The sequence below is a fragment of the Crocuta crocuta genome, unplaced genomic scaffold (genome assembly GCF_008692635.1).
Source record: "Crocuta crocuta isolate KB4526 unplaced genomic scaffold, BGI_CrCroc_1.0 scaffold408, whole genome shotgun sequence".
Classification (NCBI taxonomy): Eukaryota; Metazoa; Chordata; class Mammalia; order Carnivora; family Hyaenidae; genus Crocuta; species Crocuta crocuta.
In genome coordinates this window covers 3,673,516-3,683,431 of record NW_027527444.1, presented here as the reverse complement: position 1 = coordinate 3,683,431, position 9,916 = coordinate 3,673,516, and positions in this window count along the sequence as shown.

Here is a 9,916-nt window from a genome sequence, read left to right as displayed (position 1 = left end):
CGTGCCCCACCCAGCACCCCCGCCTCGTGGGCCCCCGGACGCCCGCAGAGGCCTGAGCTGTCCCCAGCGCCCGCCGGCCGCCAGCCCAGCTGGAGGGCTGGGCTATTTATAGGCAGGGCTCCCTTGTGGGTCCTGAAGACTAGGTGTTCAGTCAAAAAAGGACCTTTTTAGGTCAGGGAAATTGGTTTAAAAATACTTCTGTCTGCCTCTGAGTGTCCCAAGCAGAGGGACGCACGCTCTGCCGTCTCGAGCAGCCAAGGGGTGGCTTTCTCCAGGTGACGCCCTAACGGGGCAGCCCCGGGCAGCTCGCCTGTCCCTGTGGCGGGAGGGCCAGCTCGCACACAGGCCGGGGCTCCTAGGGGCTGGGGGGGCTCCTCCTCTCACAACCCCCCCCCACCACCTGTGACCTCTGCTTTCCTCCCACAGGGCCCTGGGCAAATTCAGGAGAAGCCCGCTCCGCCACTTCCCTTCCCTTCCCTTCCATGGAAGGTGTGGGGCATCCGGGTGTGGGCACACCACCCCTGGATAGTGCTTTCAGGTGTGGCTGTGTGCACCTGTGGAAGTGTACGTGTTGTGTGTGTGTGAGCAAGCATATGAGGTGAGTGTGAATGTGTGTGATGCATGGGGCATGTGGATAGAGTGTGCCAGCATGTGCAAGTGAGCTGTGTGTGTGTGTTTTGCACATGTGTGAGCGTGGAAGAGGCAGCGGGTGGAAGGGACAGCCCGTGGGACGAGGGGTCTTCCTCACCCGCAGCCTGACCCTGAGCTAGAAGGGTTCCTGGCCATGCGGGATGTCAAGGGCACCCAACTCAGTGAGCGGGGGATAGAGCCGCCTTCCTCCTGTAAGGAGGGGCTTCGGCTATAAATACCACACCCCTGGAAAACCTGACATCGAAGTCACTTCCTAAATATCAAATCGTGTCTGCGAATAGGTTTTGGGAGGGACGGAATGGGGAGGGGGCCGCAGGGGACGGGCANNNCAGGTGAGTGGGACACGGACAGAGACCGAATTCTGGGTTTCTACTTTGGGTTTTTTCTTTTGGTCAACAAGTATCTATTAGGAACTTACGAGGCTGTTCTAGGTGCCAAGGAAGGTCCTAAAGAACTCACACTCTTCAAGCCTCCTAGCACGAAATGGAAAAATCCCACATTATGACACGGGGAACAGTTAAAGGGGTTTTTCCCTCCCGTCTTCGTCACCAGTAAGCGCTAGCAACTCTGAGCGTGGCATTCGCCTCCGCACTTTACAGGTGATAAAAGGAAACCTTAAGAAAGCAAGTGGCTTTTCCCAGGTTGCCCAGCTAAGGGGCGGAGCCGGGATTCGAACATTCGGCTTTGGAGCTCACCGTCCCTGTTGCTTCATCTACCCAGCCAGCGCGGGGGCTTGGGGAGAAGAGGTCATTTTCCTGCGTGGGGCAGGACCGCGGTGGGACTGACGTAGCGCGGGCTCCACTTGGTAATAAGTCATCAAAGGCCTGGAATTTATGTGTCCGTCGGTTCAGCAAGTCTACTGTATTATAATTTATGCGAGAAAAATGGCCACGGATTTCCGTGTGCTGTGGCTCCAGCCCTTCCTGCGGTGGCGTCTGTGATTGCAAATCCGGGCAGCTGCTTCAGTGCCCGGCACTAAGAAACTGGTTAAATAAATTCGAGCGTGTCTACAACCAAATGGATGGCCATGACGATTGTGCAAGATGATGCTAAAAAATAGTCAACGTCACGAGAAAATATTGACAACATATTATATGGTGAAAACCAGTGGGTTCCAAAATATTATATACACTTTGAAGCCATTTGTGTGTATGTGAGCGCACATGGGTGTGTGTGGGGTGGGGTGGGGGTGGGATGGGGTGTGTGNGATGAGGTGTGTGCACACGTGGGTGTGGGGTGTGTGCATGCACACGCGTGTGTATTCGAGAAAAGTTTGGCAGGATGCACACCAGAATCTTACCAGTGACTGTCTCTGGTGCCAGAGATACAAGTGACCTCATTTTCTCCCTTTTATTAACTATATTTCCCACATTTGCCTCAATGACAGTTTGGCACTTTGTAAACAAAAATAAAATGTTTTAACTTGAAAACCTTTAAGAAACTGTGTTCCGTTTCCTCTCTAAATGCATGTTAGCGGCACTCGGTCACCAGTAAGCCCTGGAACAGCCGCCAAGATGCTGCCCGAGTGGAAATCCTAGAGTTTTGTGTGCCTGTGCACGTACTACTGCTTCTAGAATGTTCTAAATGATCGGGACTCATTCAGAGAAGCCCCGTGTGGAGTGTAGGATGAGAACAAACGAGGCCCCCCGAAGTCATTCCCAAAAAGTCCTCATTGGTGGAAAAGTGCTCTTCCCAGGAATTGGGGCCCCCCCGCGGCGGCGCACTGGGAGACGGGGCCGCGCAGACCAGGCCGCACCGGCCACGGGGCTCTCGGGGCTCAGGGTCCCCGCGTGGGGCGAGTCCCTCGGGCCGCCCTGTGCCTGCGGCTCATGCGGGAGGGGCGCCGGGAGGCCGGGTCGGGCGTTCCAAGGACGGACTGACTGACCCAGACGACTGACGGCCACCGTCGGGCCTTCCCGGTAGGAGAGCGCCATCTGCTGGGAGCCGGGACGCCCGGGGGCGCGGGGAAGGCGGGATGCGTTGTCATGGAGACGGGCGCTGCGTCTCGGGGGAGACCGAGGCTGCTGCAAGGACCCGCGGCCCCAGGAAGCTGGGCGGGGGAAGGGTGGCACAGAGCATCACCCCCGAAGTGAGGAGACCCCCGGAAACGGCCGGAAGACAGATGCACCCAGCACCCCAGACCGCGCTCACGGGAGAGCAGGTTTCTGGGCGTCCCCACCGGCTGTATATTATTTCACATTTTCAAATGAGAAGAGGGGGGTTCAAAACACGAGAGTCACTACGAATTGCTTTTGTTTCTTCCCAAGACTCTTCACGACAGTAACCTCACAAGCCAACACACTCAGCTTGGCGTGGCTCGCGTGGCAGCCTGTGGCCGGGCCAAGCACAGCTGGGGGGCGGGGGGTGCTTCGGGACACGGAGGGGGGGTCGACACCCACACCTCCACCGTGTCATCACCGCAGGCTGGGTGTCACCTGCTCCCAACAAGCCAAGTGTGGCCTTGCTCACAAGAGGCTCAGGAGATGGAAGAGAGCCTGCGTGTCACACGGGGCAGCCACGGGGCAGCCACGGGGAACAGCAGGGGGAATGTTCCGGAAGCTTCCAGAAGCAGGGAGGCATGGCTCTGACCACGGGTGGGCGGTGAGCCGAGTCCTTGGCCCGTCCTCCCCTGGATCGGCAGGGAATGCAGGGTGGGGAGGGGCAGGGTGGGCCTCCAGTGTCCCCCCACTTCCGAACTTTACTTTCCCATCCGCAGAATGAGAGCATAGCCTAGAATGATCTAGAGGCTTGTTCTCAAGACTCCAGGGCTCCAAACGCTGGTCTCAGACAACCGCGCTGGGTATGTGTCCCTGATTAGGAAAGGCTCTCACCTCTCGCCTGGGTGGCCCTGACCTCAACACCGGGAGCGTCACAGGCACGCTGGGGGCACAGACCTGGGACAACACGCTTCCATCCCATCAGCCTCCCAGTCAGTCAGGCTGATGCTCAGTACCACCCGGTTCACTCGCAGCTGTGAGGCAGGCAGCGGGGCACCCCGGGGAGCCCATCGACGGAGGCTCACACCTATGATGTTTCTAGAACCATCGTTCTAGAAGGCTCTGGCTCTTCTCCACAGCTCAGTCCTGCACCACTGTCTGCAAGCCCCCAGGAACATTCTGCCTCTAACAGACGGGGCGGCAAGGGGGGGGCGTCCGGCGTCGGGTGTGAGTGTGGTTGGGAACAACCGGTGACCATTTCGGAGACTCGTAGACAAAATGCATCAACACAGGAAGCGTGTGAATCCTCGACTCAGCCACCCTACCGTCAGGAGACCCTCTGAGATTAGACAAGAGTGTTCACGGCAGCATGACTTACGTCTAACTGGAAGTAACCTCTATGTCCACCAACACGGGTTGGTGAATTACCCGGTTAGTGGAAGCCGATGGAATCCTCTGCAGCAACGGAGAGCAGGAGCCTCGGCTGGCACTCGTTAGCACGGAGCAGCGCGTCCTACAGAGTGACAGAAGCGGCTACAACCCAGCCCAGCTGCCGTGGTCCCGCGGAAACCCTGGGCCGCCGGGGCCAGGCACGAAGCTCCGGCCACGCTCCCGATTCTCGCGCACGGAATGGAAGTTCCCCATGCTTCGACCTGACACACGCGTGAAACCCTATCCGAGCGACCGTCAAGAAAGTGCTCCCCGGTGGTGCGACTGCAGGTGATTTCCGCTCGCTCTGGGGAGCGGCCTTTGGGGTCAGACAGACCTGGAGCCCTGACACGGACCGCAGCCGCCTCTTAGCGCTCCGACCCTCTGCGTGCAAACCGTCCGTGACGCACAGGACGTTCCACACTCGACACCACGTCTGAGGAAGGCGCCTTACGTCACGCGGCCCGGCACCCACACTCACGCGGGTCCAGTAAATGGCAGCTCGCGCATCTTTTAGCCAAAGGCCCTGACTGAAGCAGAGGGCGCCGCCAGCCAGGCTTGGACGGTGCGGCCCTTCCGACGGTCCTCACGTGGCCCCTCGCTGCTGGTCGTCGGGAGCCGTCCAGGAGGCGCACAAATATGTCGCAAGTGCCTGAGGGCTGGCGCTGACTGTCCGGTGCACCCGTCTCGGAGAGGTCCAGCCTCTTAGAGTCCGTGTGATGCAGTATAGACGCTGTCCATCCGCCCAAACGTCTTTCCTAGAGAATTTTATGTTTGTTTTATAAAGAACAAGCAGGGGCACCTGGGTGGCTCAGTCGGTTGAGTGACGGACTCTTGGGTTTGGCTCGGGTCATGATCTCAGGGCTGTGGGGTCGAGCCCCATGGCAGGGTCTGCACCGAGCACAGAGCTGGCTTGGGATTCTCTCTCTCTCTAAAGAAGAAAAATTAACAAGGAAGGGAGGGAAGGAGGGAAAGAAAGAGAGAGAGAGAGAGAAAAGAAAAAAGAAAAGAAAAGAAAAGAAAAAAGAAAAGAAAAGAAAAGAAGAGGAAATAAGAGGAAATAAGAGAAAAGAAAAAAGAAAAAGGAAGGGAGGAAGGATGGAAGGAGGAACAGGCACTATGAAGCCATATGTTTTTTTTTTAATCTTTTTTTTTAATGTTTTATTTATTTCTAGGAGAGAGAGAGAGACAGCGTGAGCAGGGGAGGGTCAGAGAGAGAGGGAGTCACAGACTGAAACAGGCTCCAGGCTCTGAGCTGGCAGTCAGCACAGAGCCCGACGCGGGGCTCGAACCCACGAACCTCGAGATCATGACCTGAGCGAAAGTTGGACGCTCAACCGACTAAGCCCCCCAGGCGCCCCTATAAAGCCATATTTTATAAAGTCGATGTGAACATTTATTTATATACAGATGTTAAAAATATATCTGGGGGTGCCTGGGTGGCTCAGGGGGTTAAGCGGCTGACTCTTGATCCGGCTCGGGTCTCATGGTTCGCGGCTCAAGCCCCACACTGGGCTCCGTGCTGACAGTGCGGAGCCTGCTTGGGGTCCTCTCTCCCCCTCTCTCTGCTCCTTTCCCCCTCAAGCCTGTGCTCACACGCCCTCTCTCTCTCAGAATACAGAACGACGTATCTTGTTACCCACAGCCTGGGCCAAGCCCGGGCTGACGGCCGAGCCACCAGAAAGTGCAGACGAGCGCATGGGGTGGCGGCTTTGGGCCACGTCGGCCTCTGGACCCTCTATCTGCTTGTCTTCCCGGGCCGACCGGGTGTCCGTGGTGGGGACACAGCCCGGCTCTGTCCCCTGCCGTCAGGCGTGCCGCGTCCGAGGGGGTCAGGGGAAGGCGGAAACGGCTCTCGCCGCAGCGCAGGGGGTTCGGGCTGCCCTGGGTCCGTGCGCGGCGGCCAGAGTGGGGGCGCCACTCAAGCTCCAGGCCCGGGACACGGCGGGAAACACCAACGGGAGCGGTTAAGTTCCTTCCCGCCCCCAGCTTGCTTACGGCGTGGACACACCAGCCGCAAAATAGGTAAATTCCCGTGTGGCTGGTGGCCGTGACCCCGCAGAGGCTGCAGAACAGGATGGGACCTCCACTCCCGCCGCCCAGGCACTGAGCCAACGCACACCGCCAGCTCCAGGGTGGCCCGGGCTGTGTGCCTGGAGGAACTTTCCGGAGCTCAGTGCTCCAGGGTGGAGCCCGAGTGGAGGGCAGCAGGCTTCCGTGGCTGCGGGGACTGCCGAGGCCACACGGGGTCCCCGGAAATCTTGGCTTTCCACGCAGACGCCTATGTCCAGGGCCTGGGGCCATGGGGCCTGGCGGGGATGTTAGGGGACGTGCCAGCCGAGGGGCGATGTCGCAGGACACCCGGCGGTCAGGACACCAGAGCAAGGTCTTCCCAAGAGCTGCCCAAACCGGGATGAACATCAAGGGTCCCAAGGCCAAGCTGACCCTCTAGGAGATCGGCTCCTTGCGGAACAACAGAATCCAGACTCGAAAAGTGAGGGGGTCCCACATGTGCAGCCCCAGCTGCCGGACGTTCTGAGAGGCGAGCAGCCAGGAAGAGCCCAGGGGGNCCAGGGCTGGGGAGGGGTCAGGGGGGCTGGGGGTGGTGATGAGAAGGTGATGAGAGGCCCCTGGAGGCCCCGAGCGCAATGACTCAGTTTATAGGGTCCTTCTGGCTGACGTTTGGCACCAGATGTTAGGAGGGCAGGGAAGTGCTTGGAGGCCCGCTCAGCCCCCCCGGGAGAGCGCTTGCTGGCGGGGTGGTCACGGTGGAGCCCGGAGAAGGGCCGAGATTCTAGACACCCCGGGAAGACCCGGATGGCCCAGTAATGGGGTGTGCCTGTCAGGAGAGGAGGCGCTCTGACCCCGAAGCCTGGGGCCGGGCGTCCTTGACAGGGACAGGGCGACCGAGGGAAGGGCCCGGAGCTCGGCAGTGAGGGTGAACCGCCTGCTACACGTCTAAGCCCCGCTCAGGGGGGGCCCAGGGCAGGACCAAAGCGGGGGAGTCGCGGGCCTGCTGCCGACCTTCAGGGCCCGTGACTGCCTGGGGCCCCGTCGGGAGCGCAAACAGGGTGGGACGCCCCTACCTGAGTGGACACAGGGCGTGGTGCCCGACCACCTTCCAGTCTGGCAACACGCAGCCTGGTGACACTCCCAGCAAAAGACATTTCGGGGAAATGTTGGGTTCAAAAGCCAGGTTCGTGTGGTCTCAAGAGAGATTTTATTTAATTTTTTTAAAAGTTAATTTTTGAGAGAGAGAGCGCAAGCAGGGGCGGGGCAGGGAGAGAGGGAGACAGGATCGGAAGCAGCTCCAGGCTCTGAGCTGTCAGCACAGAGCCCGACGCGGGGCTCGAACCCACGAACTGTGAGCTCATGACCTGAGCCGAAGTTGAGGCTCAACCGACTGAGCCCCCAGGCGCCCCTCGGGAGAGATTTGAGAGAGAACACGGAGACAGCAAGACCAGGAAGAAAGGCCACTTTTTCAGGGAGCTGCACAAAGGGACAGGACTGTGGGCAGCTGAAGGCGGCCCTGACCACGCGCCGGTTTGCACGCGGTAAGGGCCAACTCGGAAGGAAACCTGCAGAGTGAGCAGAGACTCCACGGGGGAAGGGGGTGCGGTACAGGGGGGCCGCCCGCCCCTGAGCCGTCCTGAGTAACGAGGGGGGAGGCCACGGGGCCGTGTGAGCAAGAGCTAGGGAGTGGCCGTGGGCAGTGTGGGCTGCAGGCAGGAAACACCCCCAGGAGAGTGACGGGAGCTGACTTCCCGGCAGCCCTCGGGGCCACCAGGAGCTCACAGCCGGCCAGGCCGCACAGTTGCCTGTGTTGCAGACTCCGGCCTCCCGCCTGGGATGGGAGCCCAGGATCAGAGGGAGTCGGAGTTTTCCAGTGAGCACCAGGAGAAAGGGAAAGGGAGGGCAGGCAGGGTCACCAGGGGCACCGGAAGACCCGCCTGGGGTGAGAGGTCGCCGGCCTCGAGCCGGGGACGGCTGGGGTCCTAAGTGTGCAGCTCTGAGACGCACAGACCACCCACCGGGGGTGTTCCTTGCCCGTGACAATGTCAGCGGGAGGCCTGGGGCTGGGCTGCTCTGAAGGGGTGGGGGAGGGGGGCCCCCATCTCCGAAGGACCCTGTTGTAGGGGCGCCAGGGGGTTCGGTCGGTTGAGCATCTGACTCTTGATTTCAGCTCAGGTCAGGATGGCAGGGTTGGGAGATCGAGGTCTCTCTCTGTCTCTGTCTCCCCCCCCCACCGCCCCCCTCCCCGATCATGCACTCTCTCTAAAATAAAACATGTACAAAACTATTTGAAAGAAGGCCGTGCTGTGGAAATGACGGAGGCAACGGTGGGCAGAGGGCAGCGAGCAGGCTCAGCCAGCGGGAGGCAGGGGTCCCCTGGACGGCAGCCCGGGGCAGGGGGTGGGGCGCTAGAGTCTCACCTCTGCTTCCTGCAAGGATGTGGGGGCTCAGGCCAGGTTCCCCGAGCACAGAGGAGGCCCCTGGCTCAGCCCAGAGCCCGGGGCGGCGGCAGCAGGGGAGGAAGGCAGCCCCCCCAGCCGGCCAGGCACCCGGGTAGCCTCCACCTCCGGTGCTGACGGCTGACATCAGAGCGCAGAAGTTGAAAAGAAGTAAAACTTACTCGTAATGCCTTAAAAATTGTAAAAAGAGGGGGGTGGCTCAGGTCATGGTCTCACACAGTTCATGGGTTTGAGCCCCACGCTGGGTGGGCTCTGTGCTGGCAGCTGAGAGCCCGGAGCTGCTTCCGATTCGGTCTCCCTCTCTCTCTGCCCCTCCCCTCTGCTTGTGCTCTGTCTCTGTCTCTCTCAAAAATAAATAAATGTTAAAAAATTTTTTGAAAAATGTAAACAGGAAATACCCCTCCGCCCCCAAACTTGCAACGGAGCAAAACGCGCGGTCAGTTCCTGCTGATGCATGGGGGCCTCGGCAGAGCCGAGGGCGGGGGAGGGCAGGCCTTCCCGCGGGCCCGCCAGCGAGACCGTTTCCCAGCTGACGCCTGGAGCAGAGGGGGCGCCCGTGGGGGGCCCGGGACACCCCCACTGCCTGCCCGGTGTCCTGAGGGGTCCACACGGCCACGATGCGGGACGGGCCACGCGCGCGCGGCGTAAGGAAGAGCTGGAGAACAGGAGCAGAAATTGCCAAGTATTTTATTGACACATCTTTCGAATTACAATACAGTTCCCGACACGCCCCGGGCACGGAGTCACACAATGATACACACACAGTACATTCCCCACCACGTCACCCGTTCTTCCGGCTCCTGACACAGCGCCACAGTGACCGGCACACAGTGCCACACGGAGCGGAGCGGGGCCACGTCCTTTCCCACGACCGCAAGGGCGGTGCCAGGCGGAAAACATGAGGCGGGCCACCCCGCAGGGCGGCACTCGGTCATGTGTCGGGCTCGGAACTCTGACCGCGCTCCCCACAAACACAGCGTCACGCTGCACCTCGGCCCCGGCGCGGCGGCGCGAGCGCGTTACGGTTAGGAAGGATCACCGCGGAGCCGGGACATAGGGTCCCACCGGCCGCCACGTCCAGCGGGGAAAATGGGCGCGCTACAACTAACACTGACTCATGCACAAGAAGTCCTGTAAAAGCAGAGGGGTGGAAACAGAGGGGAGATTAATCGCACGCTCCCGCGTGCCGCCGGACGCCGGCAGTGGGGGCCGCCACGCACCCCTGCAGCTCGCACTGCAAAGTAACAGAATGTGACGTTATTCTCTCCAGCAGGGACCTGCAGGGACAAAGCAGGAGTGAGAACCTGTCAAAGCAAAGGCGGTGATGCAAGTGAGTTTCAACACCGTGCAAAACTATTCACGAAGTTCTTGCACCCCCACCCCCGCAAGGAGGAATCTAAATGTTAAGACAAGAAAGAGAAGCAAGAA